At 41.4% G+C, this 17,636-nt stretch overlaps 1 long non-coding RNA gene across 2 annotated transcripts in view; it reads right to left on the bottom strand.

Moving 5' to 3' along the window:
- Positions 1-2,851: 2,851 nt before the first annotated feature.
- LOC108713920 overlaps positions 2,852-17,636 on the bottom strand; it is a 48,046-nt gene continuing 33,261 nt past the window's right edge. For both annotated transcript variants that reach the window (XR_001935241.2, XR_001935242.2), the window contains exon 4: positions 2,852-3,346. This is a non-coding gene — a long non-coding RNA (uncharacterized LOC108713920). The remainder of the gene's footprint in view (positions 3,347-17,636) is intronic.

Genomic DNA, 17,636 nt, shown 5'->3' with positions numbered 1-17,636 from the left:
CTACTTCCTGCTTTTCAGCTCTCTTGGTTTCCACAGACTGGTTACCAGGCAGTGACCAATCAGAGACTTGAGGGGGGGGCCACATGGGTCATCTGTTGCTTTTGAATCTGAGCTGAATGCTGAGGATCAATTACAAACTCACTGAACAGAAATGTACCATGTGACCCTTCAAGTCGCTGACTAACTCAGAGTTATAGAGCTGAAAAGCAGGAAGTTGGATTCTGGCTGTTAGACATCTGTTCACTCCAGCCTTTATACATTACATTTTTGCCTAACGAATATATTAAATACATTTTTTATTTTGCACAGCCTATCTATTTACCCCGTTTTTATTTTTACACTGAACTGTTCCATTAAAGGGATCCTGTCATCGGAAAACATGTTTTTTTCAAAACGCATCCAATAACAGTGCTACAGTGAGACATGGGTTTTTACTATAAAGTGTTCTTAGATCCACCAGGCAGCTGTTATCTTGTGTTGGGGAGCGGTTATCTGGTTACCTTCCCATTGTTTGTTTTTTTTTTGGCTGCTGGGGGGGGAAGGGAGACGGGTGACATCCCTCCAACTTGCAGTAAAAAGTGAAGTTTATCAGAGCACAAGTCACATGACTTGGGGCAGCTGGGAAATTGACAATATGTCTAGCCCCATGTCAGATTTCAAAATTAAATATAAAAAAAATTGTTTTCTCTTTTGAGAAATGGATTTCAGTGCAGAATTCTGCTGGAGCAGCACTATTAACTGATTTTTTTTTTTTTCCCATGACGGTATCCCTTTAAGGGTAAAGTGTAAAAGTGCTCCTAAGACCACTCTGAGCAATGTCAAATTAATTGATATTTAGATATGTCCCCTTTACAGTGCATTTAAGAAGCAATATAAATGCATTTCAAATACTAGAATCTTTTGCCCATGTGTAAGAGCCTAAAATGGGAATATGGTTTCATGATATAAGTCAGTGTGTGGCCAGCTTTAGCAAAGGGTTTTACAGGGTTTTTTTTGGGGTCTATTGTATCCTAACCCATATCCAAGTATGAATATTGATTTGTTAATTGGCAGGATTAAAATTAGATTCTGTCAGCATCCTTAGAAGTGAAGAGGAGCTGCAGCTTGTTTTCAGCTACTGCTTTTTGGCTTGAATATGCAGGTCAATAGTAAGCTGGGAATTTTTTTGTCGAGCACATGACCCCCATAGATGCCAATGAGTGAAAAAAAAATTTGTCTTGCATCAAAATAAAATTTGTTGCACCTCCTTTGTGGATCGATAAAGTCACCCATAGACTTCAATGCATTTTAGCGAATTTCCGCCAAGACTAAACCGGTCAGATTTGCCCATCGCTACTGGGCATACATAGGTCTGCGTTAAATGCAGCCTGTGCATTGGTTGCTTTTAGTTTTAAAGGTAAATTATGTAGGAGAAAAAGGAGACGGGTCTGTATCTAGGTCCTGTGCTACCCCAGGCACCGCACCTCTTCTTTCACTTGGTGATTTGTGCATACTTGCCCATAAAGAATAGTTTATACCATATAGACACCTGAGGGGCTCCCTACCTCAGGGCTGGCCTTAGGCCTATTGGACCAATACGGCCCTGTGCCTCTGGGGGCCCTGCACCAGAGGCCAGCATGGATAAGGATTCTTTCAGCACATAACGCTGCCCGCCCCACCCCAAAATTTTGAGAGTCCAGCCCGTCCCCAAATCTCATAGGCCCAGCCTTCCTCCTACCCTGATAAGCCCTGCCTGCCCCCAATCCAACCAAGCCTGCTACCAACCTGAATCGGCCCAGCCTGCTCCAAACCCATTGGCCCAGTCCACTCCTATTTTCTTCCTCTCTCTCTCTTCCCCTGTGTGCCCCTCTTTCCTCCTCTCTTATCCTAAGTGCCCCCAGTTCCTACCTCTCTCTCCCCCTGTTTGACCCTTTCTATCTTGAACCTGTATATTTTCCTATATACTTGGTGTGTCAGTAGCCAGAAACTTTTGTCTAGGAGGCATAGCCAACATGGTCCCAATTGGGCCCCATATTTGATAGGACCTGCCCTCCCTTTAAAGGAACAGTTCAGTGTAAAAATAAAATCTGGGTAAATAGGCTGTGCAAAATAAAAAAAATCCTATCGTTAGCCAAAAATGTAATGTATAAAGGCTGGAGTGACTGGCTGTTGAACATGAATTCCTGCTTTTCAGCTCTCTACCTGAGTTAGTCAGCGACTTTAAGGGGGGCTACATGGGACATAAAGTAACTGTTCTGTAAGTTTGCTCACTGGAATAACTTGGGGGCCATTGCAGTTTTCTGCTGATAGGAGCACCTGCGTGGAATTTCAGGTAAGTATATACAATCACTTGGGTGCCTAATATTTGGCACCCGCAAGTGGAGGAAGACTTTCCTTCTCCTTTAAAACTGTCACCCTAGGTATGGCCCCTTGAATGCCTGTATGATAAATATGGCTGTGATTGTAAATCAGTATAGGGAATGCTTTTAAGGACATTATAAGTTGAACTTCAGGCTTCTTGGTGTAGCTGACAATACTGGCAGCTTAGTTCACCAGTTCACGAGTCTCAGTTGATTCTTCCTTGTGCAACTGTTGGCCTCTGTTTAGATGACTTTCATCCAGCATAATTGTGGATGTAAGTTGTTGGATTTGCCAGTTCGATACCAATGCATTTCACATCCCAAGCAATACATAAAAGTATGTGTCATAGGCATAATTTTGACATCATCGGTTGCCTATACAAACATGGTTCGAGTATTCATATGGACTTCATATATTAACCTCCATTGTTTACTACCCTGCTGCTGTGAACAATTTGAGTGAACCATCCAGAGAGCTCCCAGGGTTGCCCACACTTGAGGCACAAGCAGCAGCTACTGAATAATGCTGTGGTAGCCACATATAGCAGAAATTCTTTTCTTTAAGATCTGTGGGGAAAATTGACTCCTTTTGAATCCTGACTTGCCCACAAAAAATATAGAGCACATATTCATTACAGAAAAATACTTTCAGGACAACACATGTAAACAATCTGAGTGCAGCACTTATGCCTTATTCTTCTGCCCCTTAAAAAAGGGTGTTAACTGCATTTTTCTATGAAAATACTTGTGCCATGCTGGATTTGTGGAATGCATTTTTTTCTTTTTAAATTGTTTTTCACAATTAGTGAAGCCTTATGTCCCAGGAGAGGCTCCTAAAAACAGCTGAATGCATTTTCTTGTTGGAACATTGCTACTGTCTCTCTCATCACAAAGCTGTGACACTGCAAGTACTTACTGTAAACAATGAAAGCCGTTCCAGAAGCAAAGTGACCTTGTTCCACTTTATCCTTGGGAGGTTCCTTATTGATGTCAGAGTGGTCAGCTCCCTGGGAATATTAACCACTATTAGTGAGCCCAGATTGCACATCTAGCCTTGACATATTACCCTTGTATTGATTTTTGCAGGTTGGAGGAGAATAGAAGAAGAGTACTGCATGCAATCAACTTTCAATGGAACAGACAACCTCCCAGGACCAGGGTTGGTTACAGAAAAAAAATAGTATCTTCATATTTTACAGTGATATTCACCTTTTTAAGTTAAGACGGTACTACTCCATATATAAGCATCTTCAGTGTGTTTGCAAAGAAACAACTAGAGGTAAATTCATGTACAGTTGGCTGAAGCCATTTTGTTAGCTTTGAGACCGCAGTATCAACTGCCACCATTAAGTGGCGCTTTTATCATGCTGATAAATCTGTGGGTGTTTTTTTTAAGTTTTTTTAAAGTTTTGCATAACTTGCTGCCATTCGCTTTTCCATATTGCTGGATTATTTTGGTAAACCCTTTGTAGCATAACCTTTGGCAGAGTGTAATAAGGATGGGTTTGCTCAGTTGTGCCAGGGAAGAAGCAGCTAAAGCTTGACTATGAGTAATTCGGTGTGGGTTGCTGTGCAGTTACTGTACATGCTCAGTCCTCCCTGCAGTAATAATGCCATGCTTTAGGAAATCTGTTGGTTTTGGAACATTCAACCCTTAAGCTGGCCATAGACGCAAAGATCCGATCATATGAATCATCGTACAATCGGACTTCCTCATCTCCCCGACCTGCCACTAACCATTCCGAACAAATAAAGTACAAAACAACAGATATTCTGCCGCTGACAGCAATCGTACGAAAGTTATGTCTGACAAAGCTGCTCTCCCACTGAAAATCGTACGATCGGCAATACACGCAGAGATATTATCCGCAGCCGACAGAAATCTTTTAACCTGTCCGACTGACCAAACGACCGATTTCTATGACTGATGTCACACTGTGCATCTTCACTAGTTTAAAAAATACCAATGCCGATCTGAACCCTCCATGATTGTGACTAAGTTATACTTACATGGCACCCCTAGAACAGAGCTTGTGGGTGCATTTTGACCAGAAAATATGCATGAGCGCTGTCTGGCCTAAATCCTACCCGTGGGCATAGTCTGAGGCAAATGCCTTATAAGCCATTTGCTGCAATTCCAGGAGGCCAGTGTTGTGCCTTTAGCCTTAGAGCAGTGATCAGACTTAGTTGCACCTCCATGTAGACTCATAACCAGGCTGCAAACATATGAAAATATTCTACATGGCCATTCAGCTGTAACCCTAAGAATAGCCAAGACCGCTAGTAAGTGTTCATTCTGTGATTGTCCACCCAGCAGTTTCTAGGACAGAACTTCAGGCTGCCCCCACACCCATAGAGTGGGCAACCCAAAGTTTGAGTGGAAAGGGGAAAGGATTATTAGCTGTTATTTATTTAGGAACAACGTTTTGTACATTTGTACTATATACCTCCCAACATTTGAAAAATGAAAAGAGGGACAGAAATGTATGTCACGCTGAATTTTTTTGGCCACGCACTATTTTGGCCACACCCCCTAATTACCATGTCCATTTTGCAAAATTTGGCAGTTTATGAAAGTTTGAACACATTTCTGGGGGTTCTAGTGCAATGCTTTATGAGTTATAATAGTTTTGCTAATGAAAATGAATTCCCCTTTAAGCTGCAAGTCTCAGTTCTCCCAAGAGACCTGCTTATCTTAAATAGTTAAAATGGTCTCTTTGCTTATCTTAAATTGTTAAAAAAGTATCCAAGTGCAGCTGCTGACTGTTCTGGGCTGTCTGCCAAAAAAAGCGATCTTTTTCTCAAGTCAGCGCAGGGGATAAAAGAGAAAGTCGGGGCATTTCAAAAAGAAACCCTGGACTACAGGCTGAGCTGTCAAAATTGGGACTGTTCCTAAAAACGGGACAGTTGGGAGTTATGTCATTTATTTTCTATTCTGTTTGTTTCATTGCTGCGTTTGCTATTAGCTCTGCTGTGTTCTGCCACCTTTAATTTGTTGTCTAAACATAGCACCACCCAGTCTGTTGTATTCAGCGGAGCCTTAGGGCAATGGCACAGCAGTGGATCAGATATATTTGGCCACCCTGGCATATTGTAGCTCCATGGGCAGGTTACAAAGAGCTTGAGATAGCCCCCATTCACTTTAAATGGAAATTGGCTGGAGCAGTTTCATGCAGGCACATCTTTTGAAAAGTGCAGCATTATTGAGTGATATTGATCTTCTACACAAAACTGCACTCTACTATTTTTCATGACGCATTGAATGGGGCTTTATTGCTCCTCTGGTACAAAATTACCCGTGTGCTGTAGTACATACTAAATGTCCATGAGGTGCCCCCAGAAGCACTATTTGAAAAAATACAGGTATTTCCTTATACAATTCAGTTGGATACTGTGGAGAATCAGCCAGTGTATAGCCACCCTAAACTGGGTAGTTCACCCTAAACTGGGTAGTTCACAATCTTAGCATAATTACTAATGCACTCAACAGAGATGCTACACCTCAGATGCAAATATCAAACATTTACAATTTTTGCGCGCCTTAACCCTGTTCGTAGGTAGGTTCGGGTGCTCAAGCCCCAAACCTCTCACTTGAGATTACCTTCCAACAAATGAACTATGTATTGCGAGTCACTCACCTCTCCGGCTTTATGGTCAAGGTGCAACGCGCGGAACCCGCAGGTAGGGGAAAACAATCTTCCAAAAAAAAGGCACGTACTTCATGGACTCGCGGACTGTGATGCAGGTTAAAACAGTTTTTTCACTAATACATTTACAATCGGAATCGCTGGTGAGATGGCACTCGGAGCACTTCGTTTTCCAAAGTCGCCCAAAGTTTCCTCGTGAGGCAACTTCAGAAAACAAAGCGCACCAATTGCCATCCCGCCGGCGATTTACATTCTAGCTATCGGGAGGCAGTTCTGGGAGATTAGTCACCCCGAAGAAGAGGAGATTTGTCACTGGGCGACTAATCTCCCCGAATCTGAGCGTGTCTCTGCCCTTACAAGGAAACTTCAGGCGACTTCGGAAAAACTAAGTGCTCTGATTGCCATTTGGGGAGATTAGTTGCCCCGAAGAAGAGGCAATTTATCGCAGGGCAACTAAGGTAGGAACGCCACTGGCGATTTTGGCGCCATCCGACATGCTGCGCAAAAACACAGGTGTGACACCTGTGTTTTTGCGCAGGTGTGACGGAAATAAGGTAAGTAATAGCATTGTTGGATGGTGTTGCAGCGTTGATCCAATGCAACACGATGCAGACACTGAGTGTGCATCCGACAATCGTGTCACATCGGACGAACGCTGCAACTTCATCCAACATTTCCATCTCTTACCTTAGTTTCGTCGCATCCGATGTGACTCCTGCGTTTTTGCCCGTAGAGTTCCTTCCTAAATCTCCCCAAACCTGAGCGTGTCTCTGCCTTTAGAAATACGCATGGATGATGAAATTGATATAATACAATGGACTGACGGATCAGATCACTATGTACTATGCAGTCTAAAGGTGGCCATAGACGCAAAGATCCGCTCGTTTGGTGACATCGCCAAACAAGCCGATCTTTCCCCGATATTCCACTAACGGGCCTGGCTATATCGGGGGTAATCTGAACGTTCTGCCCTATGGCAGAACGATCGGATTATGATGAGAGAGCAATGGGCTCCGGCGGGATGGTCGGGACAGAATCAAACCTGTCTGATCGACCAAACGACCGATCTCCACCAGACGAAAAATGTCGGGACTCTCCACACACGGTCCTAAAATCTTACGAATCCTCGATTCGTACAATAGGATCTTTGCGTATATGGCCAGCTTTACACACATGCAGTTTTTGGGAGGGGGGTCAGCCTTCAGTTTGGGTTTGCGTTTGAGTCCCCACAAGAGGGCAGTAATGTACAGTATGGCTGAAGCATGCTGGGTGTGTCCAGCTATTGTGCAAATCTGCTAGCTTACCAAAGTTGCACACCTTTCTGCGTACTGTTATATTATAGCTTTACTCAGAAAGAAAGCTCATACAGTAAAGTGTGCAAGAGATATGTGCTAAAAGCTTACTGAATAAAAAGTCATGTAGAATGAGCCGGCTCAGATTTTCCACTCCATAAATGCAGAATTCGAGCAAACTGGGACCTGAAAAATCTGTTGTACTGGAGAGCTGCTGTTATGAAATGTAGATGCTAGATATTGTCAGTATGTGCCCGGCCCCTCCCTGCCCCCTTGTGGCAACCAGTCACGGGATACGTTTGATGCCAAACCACATGCACGAAGCTGAGTGACTCATACACGGGCATGATTATAATTATGCACAGTAATTGCATAGAAGTACACAGCATGCTCTGGGCACTCAAAGCTGTAAATATTCTTATTGTAAAAAAAAAAAAATGGTGGATACAATTTTGGCTGGGTCAGATGGTCCTTTTCCCCTAACATCATTGCTGCTTTGTTGACTAAACAAAACATCATTGTCTGTTTACATGACAAACACTGAGTTTACAAATGGTCCTTACCTGCTGGCACCAGCTGTTCTGCACATCTCTGCTCTGTGCACAGACATTACAGTAGTTTGGAAGTTGCAGAACATGGTGTTCCTGTTGGCAAACTGGCTACATTGCCGATATCCGATCTGGCGAAAAGTTCCAAGCAATGCTGCCCAGGCAGGTGCACCCAAATCTATTTTGTCTAGAACTGGGTAGATAACATTGCCTTGTGCATTCATTTGTTATAGCGGTGGTTTTCCTTTACACTTAACTTTTAGTATGTTATAGATATGGCTAATTCTAAGCAACATTTCAATTGGTCTTCATTATAGTTTTTGAATTATTTGCCTTCTATTTGCTTTCAAATGGGGGTCACTGACCCATCTAAAAAAACCAAATGGTTTGTAAGGCTACACATTTATTGTTATTGCTACTTATTATTACTCATCTTTCTATTCAGACCCTCTCCTATTCATATTCCAGTCTCTAATTCAAATCAATGCATGGTTGCTAGGGTAATTTGGACCCTAGCTATCAGATTGCTGCAATTGTAATCTGGAGAGGTGCTGAATGAAAAGTTTGATAACTAAAAAATCACAATTAATAAAAAATGGTAATACTATAAGTTATTTTAAAGGTGAACAGCCCCTTTAAGCAATGAGTATGTGCAGTAGATTATTATCTATGACACTAAAAATAATTTCCTGAAGCATGCCACCTGTTTCTGCAAACCACACCTGCAATCTCCACACCTATGTGATCATGTACCTAATGCAGTGGATCCCTCCCCAGGGCTGCCTGGAGGAGTTGCAGCGGGGCTCAGTCTGAGGCACATGTATAGTAGGGGAAATGAGTATATGATCTTCTAAGTACAACAGAAAGTCTATACTGAAGGTCAGTTAGGGTGAGATTTGGACTGGAGTTCTATATGTTTTTGGAAATATGATTGATAACCCAACGTTTATCCTATATGTGTAATCTTGTTTTTAGCTAATTCTTATAGGGAGGCCTTGGTTAGAAGTTGGACCTCCAAGGGGAACTTCAAGTGCAAAACATCTGGTAGCCACTAGCTTTGTTTGTAGCCAATCTTGGTGCACCAACAATTACATAAGGCAAGTCAAAAGCCTTGAATAATAGTGTATGTCTTTGCTTTGCGTCATAGTCAAATGCATGCTGTGATTCTCCCACATTCTTTTAAATGCTAAAACTCATTAATACAGTTCACAGTCTGTAAAGCTGGCTATACACCGGCCAATAAAATCAGTTGGCAACATATTGGTCCATGTATGGGGGGTTTGGACTGGCTGTCATTTATTGGATAGATCTCAAAATCCCTATGCAATTGTCGCATGACTGCAATATGATCCCATAGTTGGCCTGGGGATCAAACCAATAAATAAATACAGCACTACATGTGGCACTAACCCTGAGCAGCCTACCCCAACACACAAACACAACATCACACATGCCAGCACTATACACTACTACCACACTAGTAACAGAATACAACCATTTTTAGTAACTTCAGACAGAGCCAAAGCACATTCTGGGGATGCCAGATTACAACATAGCACGCACTAGATGCACTATATTAGAACAGCTCAAACTCGTAACACTATATGACATGAAGGCCTTCCTTAATACCCTGCAACTGCCATACAGAATACTCAGGTAATTACAACCAGGGCAGGGCTGGCTATCTGAATGCCTGCAGGCTAGTTCTGGTCAACCAAGGGATTCTTCTGGTTTCTAGCCTGTAGGAAATCACAGGCTTCTAAGTATGAAATCCTTTTAATAAAATGCAGGTTACAAACGTGATATTGAATATTTGGCTGATGCTATGGGGAAGGTTGAACTGCACATATCTAATAATATATGCACTTATACATAAGTCTCGCACAGTGTATTGTTGCTCTTTTTTGCATTTTGGAATGTGTGCCATGTGTGAAAATGTCGGGACACTCCACTCACGGCCCGAAAACACTACGAAACGGAGAATCGTACGCTCATATCTTTGCATCTATGGCTAGCTTTAGAGTATTCCATATGCAAGAGACTGTTCATATGGGTATAAATCACACTGGAAAAAGTTATCAAAAGACACCAAATGATGTTTCTATGTGTTTGTCACAGGCAGCTGTTAATAAGATTGTCAGCCTGTAAGTAAAATGAGAATAGTTTTTTCTTCTTGTTTTTGTTTGTGCGTGAAAATATTCCAGTCTTGTTTGTATCTTGCATTAGAAGAGAGGGCAGGGCTATTTTGAGCAAACAGTTAATTACCAATTAATTAGACCTAGTGTAGGACTGTTTGCATAAAATCCAGAATAATTAGGCTGGGGCCAGACAATGTTAAGTAATGTTGATTCTCTGCAGGCGGAGAATCCGCTGCCCTGCTGCTCCCCTAGCCTTGCAACTGTGGGCAGATTTTGGCGCAAAATGTTGTGTTTCTGCCCTGAAATCCGCCTGCATCCAAACAAAAATAATGCTTCCGGGTGCAGGCAGACCAGGAGCGGTAGCAGAGTCGCGCAGCTTCTTCTTGGCCTGTGGAGAAATGCAGGACAGAGATCTGCCATCGTCTGGCCCCGGCCTTAAGGGGTGGTTCTCTTTTAAGTACACTTTTCGTATGTTATTATAATATCACTCTCTACATCATACTAAAAGTTAAATTAAAGGTGAAGAAAACCCTTTAAGGGCTCATATTAATGGGCATTTTGCCCTGCGTTCCCCTGTGGCCAGGTTTCCTGTGCTTGAACGTAGCACTATAGGGAAATACAGGCTGCGTTTCATTCTGCACTACCCTGTGGCAGAACGCAGGGCAAAATACCGACCAGTATGAGCCTAGAGGAAAATTCAGAAATCCCATCAATGATAGATGCATTTTGTGCACTTCCTTTGTCAGTAATCACATCCCACTTTATTTCCCATATATTTTCCTTCCTTTTGAGCCTTGTCTACTTATCCAGATCATGCAGAGTTATGCCCAACCACGCCCAGATGTGTCTCAAATAATCCTAAAGATTTCATTTAAGCTTTTTGAGAAACTAGTTGTTGCCAGATCTTGTGGCTGCTGGAAAGTCCAGGTATGTAGACAACCCAATTTACACACAGGTTAAAATACATCAAAAACAGATCATAGGGTAGGGGATAATAAGAAGATTTTGTTGGAGGGTCTAATACCTTGTACCTAAATCAGTGGCATAACTAGATATTACGAGGCCCAACAGCAAATTAATTTTCGGGCCCCCAAAATGTCTAAAGGTTGACTTGCTTTACAATTTTTATTGAAATTGTATATGAATAAGGGCCTCATGGGACCCGTATACCTCCAGTCCCCCCCTCAGGGCAGGAAGCATAATGGCTCTAGAGGGAGGCTGTTTGAGTCTCTGTGTACTTGAAATGTCAGAGTCTTTTTTGAATCCCAGTCCAGGCCTGCTTGTGTCCTTGCCCTTACAGATTTATATAGACTACTTACTCCACTGAGGACAATGAAACCAATATCTAGGCAGCTACAAAGTAGCAGCTCAAAATCTCTGTATTTGTTTCACACATGAGGTGGAATGCCAAGTTCTACCCCACCTTCTTCCTCTGGTATTTTGTATCATTCCACTACAGCAGGCACACACACTTACACACAAAGCACTATATCAGTTAACCTTAATGTGCAAGCCATGGAGCTGAAAACACAGTCCTTTTATCTCCTGCCCCTTCCCCCTCTGCCTGCAGGTTGGAATGAGAAAGGAACATTCTGCAGAAGTTTGGCATTCCTTCCTGAGGATTCACTTCCCCAACATTCTCCTGGGCTCACCTTCTTTCACCTACCTGCCTCATCTGTCCAACTGAATATCTACAGACCCAGAACAACTACAATGAGTAAAGATCGCTGGGTGATTGTTATTTATTTAATCAAAGAACTGGAAGGCAGATTTGTATGAGATTTTGTGAGCCAGACCTTATCTGTCCCACAGGATCTTGTCATGAAACAGCACAAGATTTGGTGGGATGTATCATATCTGATCCTACATGCTGTTATGTCAATCTGATCAGATAAAGTCATATAGTATTGTTGTTGAAACAATACAAGGCTGACTTCTGCTACATTGTTCCGAAAAACATTTTCAGCAATGCAGGAAGGGACAGATAGATACAGCTTTCAATTGCAATAAAATGTATCGCTGATAAATGTTGCTCAGAATAACAGTTTTCTTTTTGGATTAACATCCCCTTTAAACTTTAAGGAATCTGTCATGGTGGCTTGAAAAACTGATGTTTTCCCTTTAGGAGTGGCAAAACTGCTAAAGGTGCTGTGTGCATAGAACTGACAGTTGCCATATTGTACATAGGTGGCGCTCACATATAACTTCTTATTTCAACAACCTACGTGCCCTCAGGGCTTCAGGCTCATTGGATATGTTATTGTGTTCACATTAATGTCATGGAAACATTAGCCTAATTCAGTTAAAGAACTATATTTACCGGAGTGGTTTATGGTATTTACTGCAATTTGTGAACAGTACAAGGCATTAGGGAGAAGGCGTGGCTCAGTAAATTGGTCAGCAACTATGGCACTGGATTCCCATTCAAGAAAACCTGACTTCAGTGAATGAGTTAACCTGTAGGACAAGTCTCATCTACTCCCTGTGTCTCAGGAGCCAAAGGCTAGACTGCAAGTTCTGTGGAATGGAGTCATATTTTGCAGTATTGGAATAGTTTGCATGCTCTGCTGTGTTGCAAAGAAGAAGCAACAGCATGATGTGATGGTGGAAGTTGCAATTCCGCCATAGCTGATGCCTATCTCTACTACATAATAAGTAATAAGTACATAGTCTTTAAAATACTTTAAAGGGGAACTCCACCCAATACCTGCATAATTAAAGAAAATGTCATTCTAAGAAACTTTCCAATTTACATTCAAAACATTACAAAATGTCAATGGGTTTGAAGTTGTTGATTTGCAATTGAAAGCAGTATTTGTTTATCCCTTTCTTTCTTCTCTTGCTGTGACGCTTGAAACAATGCTGCTCCAGGTCTGATAATCAGCTGGTTTCTGCTGCACTGATCAGGAGTCAGAACCAAGAATCTAAACAGACAGACAGATATTGTTCTAAATAGCCATCACATTTACAAACAACTGAAAAAAGGCACCAAAAATGTTTAACTAACGTATTGGAAAGTTGCTTATAATTGTGTTTTCTTTGTAGCTGAAAACAAACAGTTTTTGGGTGGAGTTCACCTTTAAGGACATGTTTGGTTTCATATTGCTGAAGGAGAGGCTGCAACTTGGGGTGAGGAGCAGCCCCAGACTCCCCAGTGCAAAATTTACCACCGCAAAATACTTGTTGCTAAATATGGTAGTGTAGCAGAGAAGAAGGGTACCTTTTTCTCTTTCAGCTGAGGTCCTGTGCCTAGGACAATACCAGACCGAAATACAACCATGGCTAATCAATTATATTTAATTATAAATTATTATATTTGGAAAAGTGTTTGATTTGCAAAGTCCTATCACTGATAATTCTATAGTGGAAAGTGACAAAGCCCTGGGTTAAGGTCCACATCTGCATGTTGATGTAGTCCTCAATCTGACCACCGGCATTACAGCAATTATGATCTGATAATTTAGTCCTTGGCCCTCAAGATGATCTGCTCATTTGGCAACCTCACCAAATGTTCAGCTCTTATAAGGTATGGGCAGCACAAGATATAGGGGCAATGATATACAGTACAATTATTAAGCCTGAATGTGTGAAAGCAAAAAAAATAATAATCAGCAGGGGAATGAGTCCAACTCCTCAAGACCCATCATATGTTCAGCTCCAGGAACTGAAGGCTATTAATCCAGCCTTGTGCCACATAAAATAAATAACAATAACCATCATTGTTAGAATTAATTAGAATCAATGTGCAAGGGCAGGCTGCTTAAACTATAAGCTGGATTTGGCCCCTGGAAATAAGATAGCCATTCAGGTCAGGGCACCAGATTGGTCACACATGTGGGGGGAGCAGAATGGTCCAATCTGAACAGATCCTATAACTCATCAGATGGTTGAACAACTGGATCATTGAAGTGGCTCATGCATTCCTGGGTTCCCAAGGCACATCTGAGCAGTGACCCACAAATTTACAATACTGGACAGCCCGTGTAGTAAAATGGTTAGCCAGTCTCATCTAAACCAAAATGTGCAACTGTGTTTTACTCTGCTACATGGTTGCCCCATTACTCCTTTTACAATCAGATATATAATTCTGAATATATAATTAGTAGTTGATTGCATGCTGCACTGGTTTCTGTACAGCCATGTAGTATGTAACTAATATGAATTACCATTTGGATTTACAGGGGCAGTAAATCCAGATTAGTCTGGAATCATTTGGTACTCCAACTTCATTACACTGACATTCTGGAACGAATAAATGCCAAAATGTACATATTTATTTAGGGAAATTTAACATCCTTTTAACAGCAGTTTGATTCCAATAATATTTTCAATTCAAATTCCAGTTTATTTCACTTGGAGTAATTTCACTTATTCTTAAATTGAACTCCAAATTCATAAAATGGACACCGGGAACGTATGTTTAACGCTAGGGTGTTCCAAAATATTTTATTGACAAAACTGGAGTGAGGCTTTTGTGAATTCTGCTGTACAGTAGAACAATAAATTAATAGGACAAACAGGGGTTATTGCAATACTAAATACAAATAAATACAAAGCACACTAACATTAAGATTGAGAGCTTAGTGTCAAACAGACAAGAGAATGGAGGTCCCTGTTCATAGATAGAGTCTGTGGGAGGGTGACTTACAGCCACAAATAGGAGGATATTAAGGGCTGCAGGTTACAGCGGTTGGCACTGCAATGTAAGTGCCAGTTAATTAAACGTTCTTCTCGAGTTTTATGTTACTTCACCTTTGTGTATAAACCTGTCATTGTTATAAGTTGTTCCAACAGATTTGTGTGATACTTGAGTGGTACTTGAAGTGAAGGAAGCATAGTGGTTAGGATGAGAATGACAATAGGGAGCCAAAGAGCCCTTCACAATGCAATATATGCACCAAGAGCCTTCTTAAAACAGAAGGTATTCATGTGCCTCAAGCTACACACCAGGCCCAGACTGAGATTCATAATAGGCCCTGACATTTTGGGTTCACATAGACCCAAACAGCCCCCACATGCTAAGGCAGTGCTATGTGTATGGCATAAGGCATGTGCATAATTTATGTTTTAAAAAGGTGTTACACCCCTTAAAGGAGAACTAAACCCTAAAAATGAATATGGCTAAAAATGTCATATTTTATATCCTGAACATATTGCACCAGCCTAAAATTTCAGCTTATCAATAGCCGCAATGATCCAGGACTTCAAACTTGTCACAGGGGATCACCATCTTGGAAAGTGTCTGTGACACTCACATGCTCAGTAGCAGGTCTGGACTGAGAATCAAAATAGGCCCTGACATTTCAGGTACCCAGAGGCCCCAACAGGCCACACAGAGGCCCATACAGCCCCCGCCAGCCCACTAAATAGTGAGTGTCTATGGCATCTTACAGCGGCCCCTCTGGCATTTGCCAGAACCCACAGATTGCCAGTCCGGGCCTGCTCAGTGGGCTCTGAGCAGCTGTTGAGAAGCTAAGATGAGGGGTCGTTGAAAATTATCAAGCAGAAAATGAAGTTCTGTAATATAAAATGATGCTACAGGGCTGATTATTAAATTCTGATACTAATTGCACTGGTTTCTGTGCTGCCATGTAGTAATTATCTGTATTAATTACTAATCAGCCTTATATTGTGACATTTATATTCTATGTGTACTGTATATTGTGAATGGGTCCCTAAACTCAGTAAGTGACAGCAGCACAGAGCATGTGCAGTGAATCAGCAGAAAAGAATATGGGAGCTACTGGGGCATCTTCAGAGTCACAGATCTTCTTTGCTAAAGGGCTGTGGTTGCCTTGTGTGGTACAGAAGTACAACATAATGTACAACATTTCTAGCCTACTTCTTTAATTAAGCTTTAGATTTCCTTAAAGTGGTACTACAAATTCATGACAATTTAATGCCAAACCACACATAAAGGGAAAATTGGAGCCATGCTACTGTAATTTTCTTTTCCTGTCTTCTAACATCACAGCACTACACCTCGGTTCATCCTTGCCATTGGCTAGGACAGACCAATAGCAAGCTTCATTTAGAAACAAAAAGAGTATAAGCAGAACCACTCCCCCCACCAATACCTGTCTAAAGGCTGATTAAAGGTAGGGTGATGGGCATACATCTCAAGATAGAGACAGTTAGTGGCCTATCCTAGCTAATTGGAGGACATTGATAAACCTAGGAGTAGTGCTTGCACACAGAAAGACAGGAAAACACCCTAATCATGATACTGGAGTGAGGCTTTTTGTGATGTTAAATGGGTCATTCCACCTTTAAATTATCTTTAAGTGTGGTGAAGAGAGTGATATTCTGAGACAGTTTACAATTGGTTTTCATTTTTTATTTGTAGTTTTTACTCAGCAACAGTATGAAATGTCAGCAATCTGGTTGCTAGGATCTAAATTACCCTAGCAACATGCACTGATTTAAATGAGAGACTGGAATATGAATAGGAGAAGGCCTAAATAGAAAGATGAGTAATAAAAAGTATGAAGCAGTCAGAAGAAGAAGGCAAATAATTCAAAAACTATAAAAAAATGAATGCCAAATTTGAACTACTCCTTTAATGTTTTTTTTTATTAACCACAATTTTTGTTCAACATTCTTTATTACTTTGTGCCACCATTGTGATTAACCTAATTATTATTATTTTAATATTATTAAAATTCTGCAGACCAGGTTGCCCCCCTGTTAATATATGATATATCAGCATCAGGGAACCCCCTAATGAATCAATCTGATCTTTAAAGGAGAAGGAAAGTCTTTTTGCACAAGGTAAGTCAGGTAAGGTAAGTCAATATAATCACTTGGGGTTGCCTAACATTTTGCACCCCCAAGTGCAAGAACACTTTCCTTCTCCTTTAACAGACTTTACTGACTTTGGGGGGCACATTATGGGACTGCAACTACTGAGAAATGTATCAACTGCTGTAACAAATTGTAACAGTTCAAAAAGTCAGTGGTCTGGATTACTAACTGGCTATTTAAAGGGTGGGGGGAAATAAATGATTTCTTAATATTTACATTTTCAAAAAGCTGTTTAAAATAGAAAATAAAAAAAACATTATTTGTGGTGTGTGCTTTAATGATAAAGTGCAAAAAAAATTATATCAACTTAAAAAAAAATCAAAAAAAACCCACAACATCAGGTTAATTTCACAGAGTACAAAAGCACCTTATTCAGGAAATTCGAGTGAGGCTTTTTTGTGAATTTAACACTCTTTTGTACAACAATTCTGCTTAATTAGACTTTACCCAGTTTAACACCCCCATCGTGTGGCCACCCTACGGGCTCTTACACATGAGCGTTTTTACCTGCGCTCCCCTGCGTTCCATTTTCGGCGTTCAGCCGCAGGGGAGCGCAGGTATAGACGCATTTCATTATTTCAAATGGGGCTGTACTCACACAGGCGCGTGTAGGCGCCGAACGCAGGAAAAATGCAGCATGTTGCGTCTCAACCTGCGTTCGGTGCCTACATGCGCCTGTGTGAGTACAGCCCCATTTGAAATAATGAAATGCATCTATTCCTGCGCTCCCCTGCGGCTGAACGCCAAAAAACGGAACCCTGGGAGCGCAGGTAAAAACGCTCATGTGTAAGAGCCCTAACACTTTGAAACGGTAAGATAGTTAGCAATTAGTTCAGTGTCTTGCTGCAGATTATATTAAATGCTAATA

Source organism: Xenopus laevis, chromosome 4L, assembly GCF_017654675.1.
Source record: "Xenopus laevis strain J_2021 chromosome 4L, Xenopus_laevis_v10.1, whole genome shotgun sequence".
Lineage (NCBI taxonomy): Eukaryota > Metazoa > Chordata > Amphibia > Anura > Pipidae > Xenopus > Xenopus laevis.
Note: the sequence above shows the minus strand (reverse complement) of the source record. Positions and strands in the feature narration are given on the sequence as shown.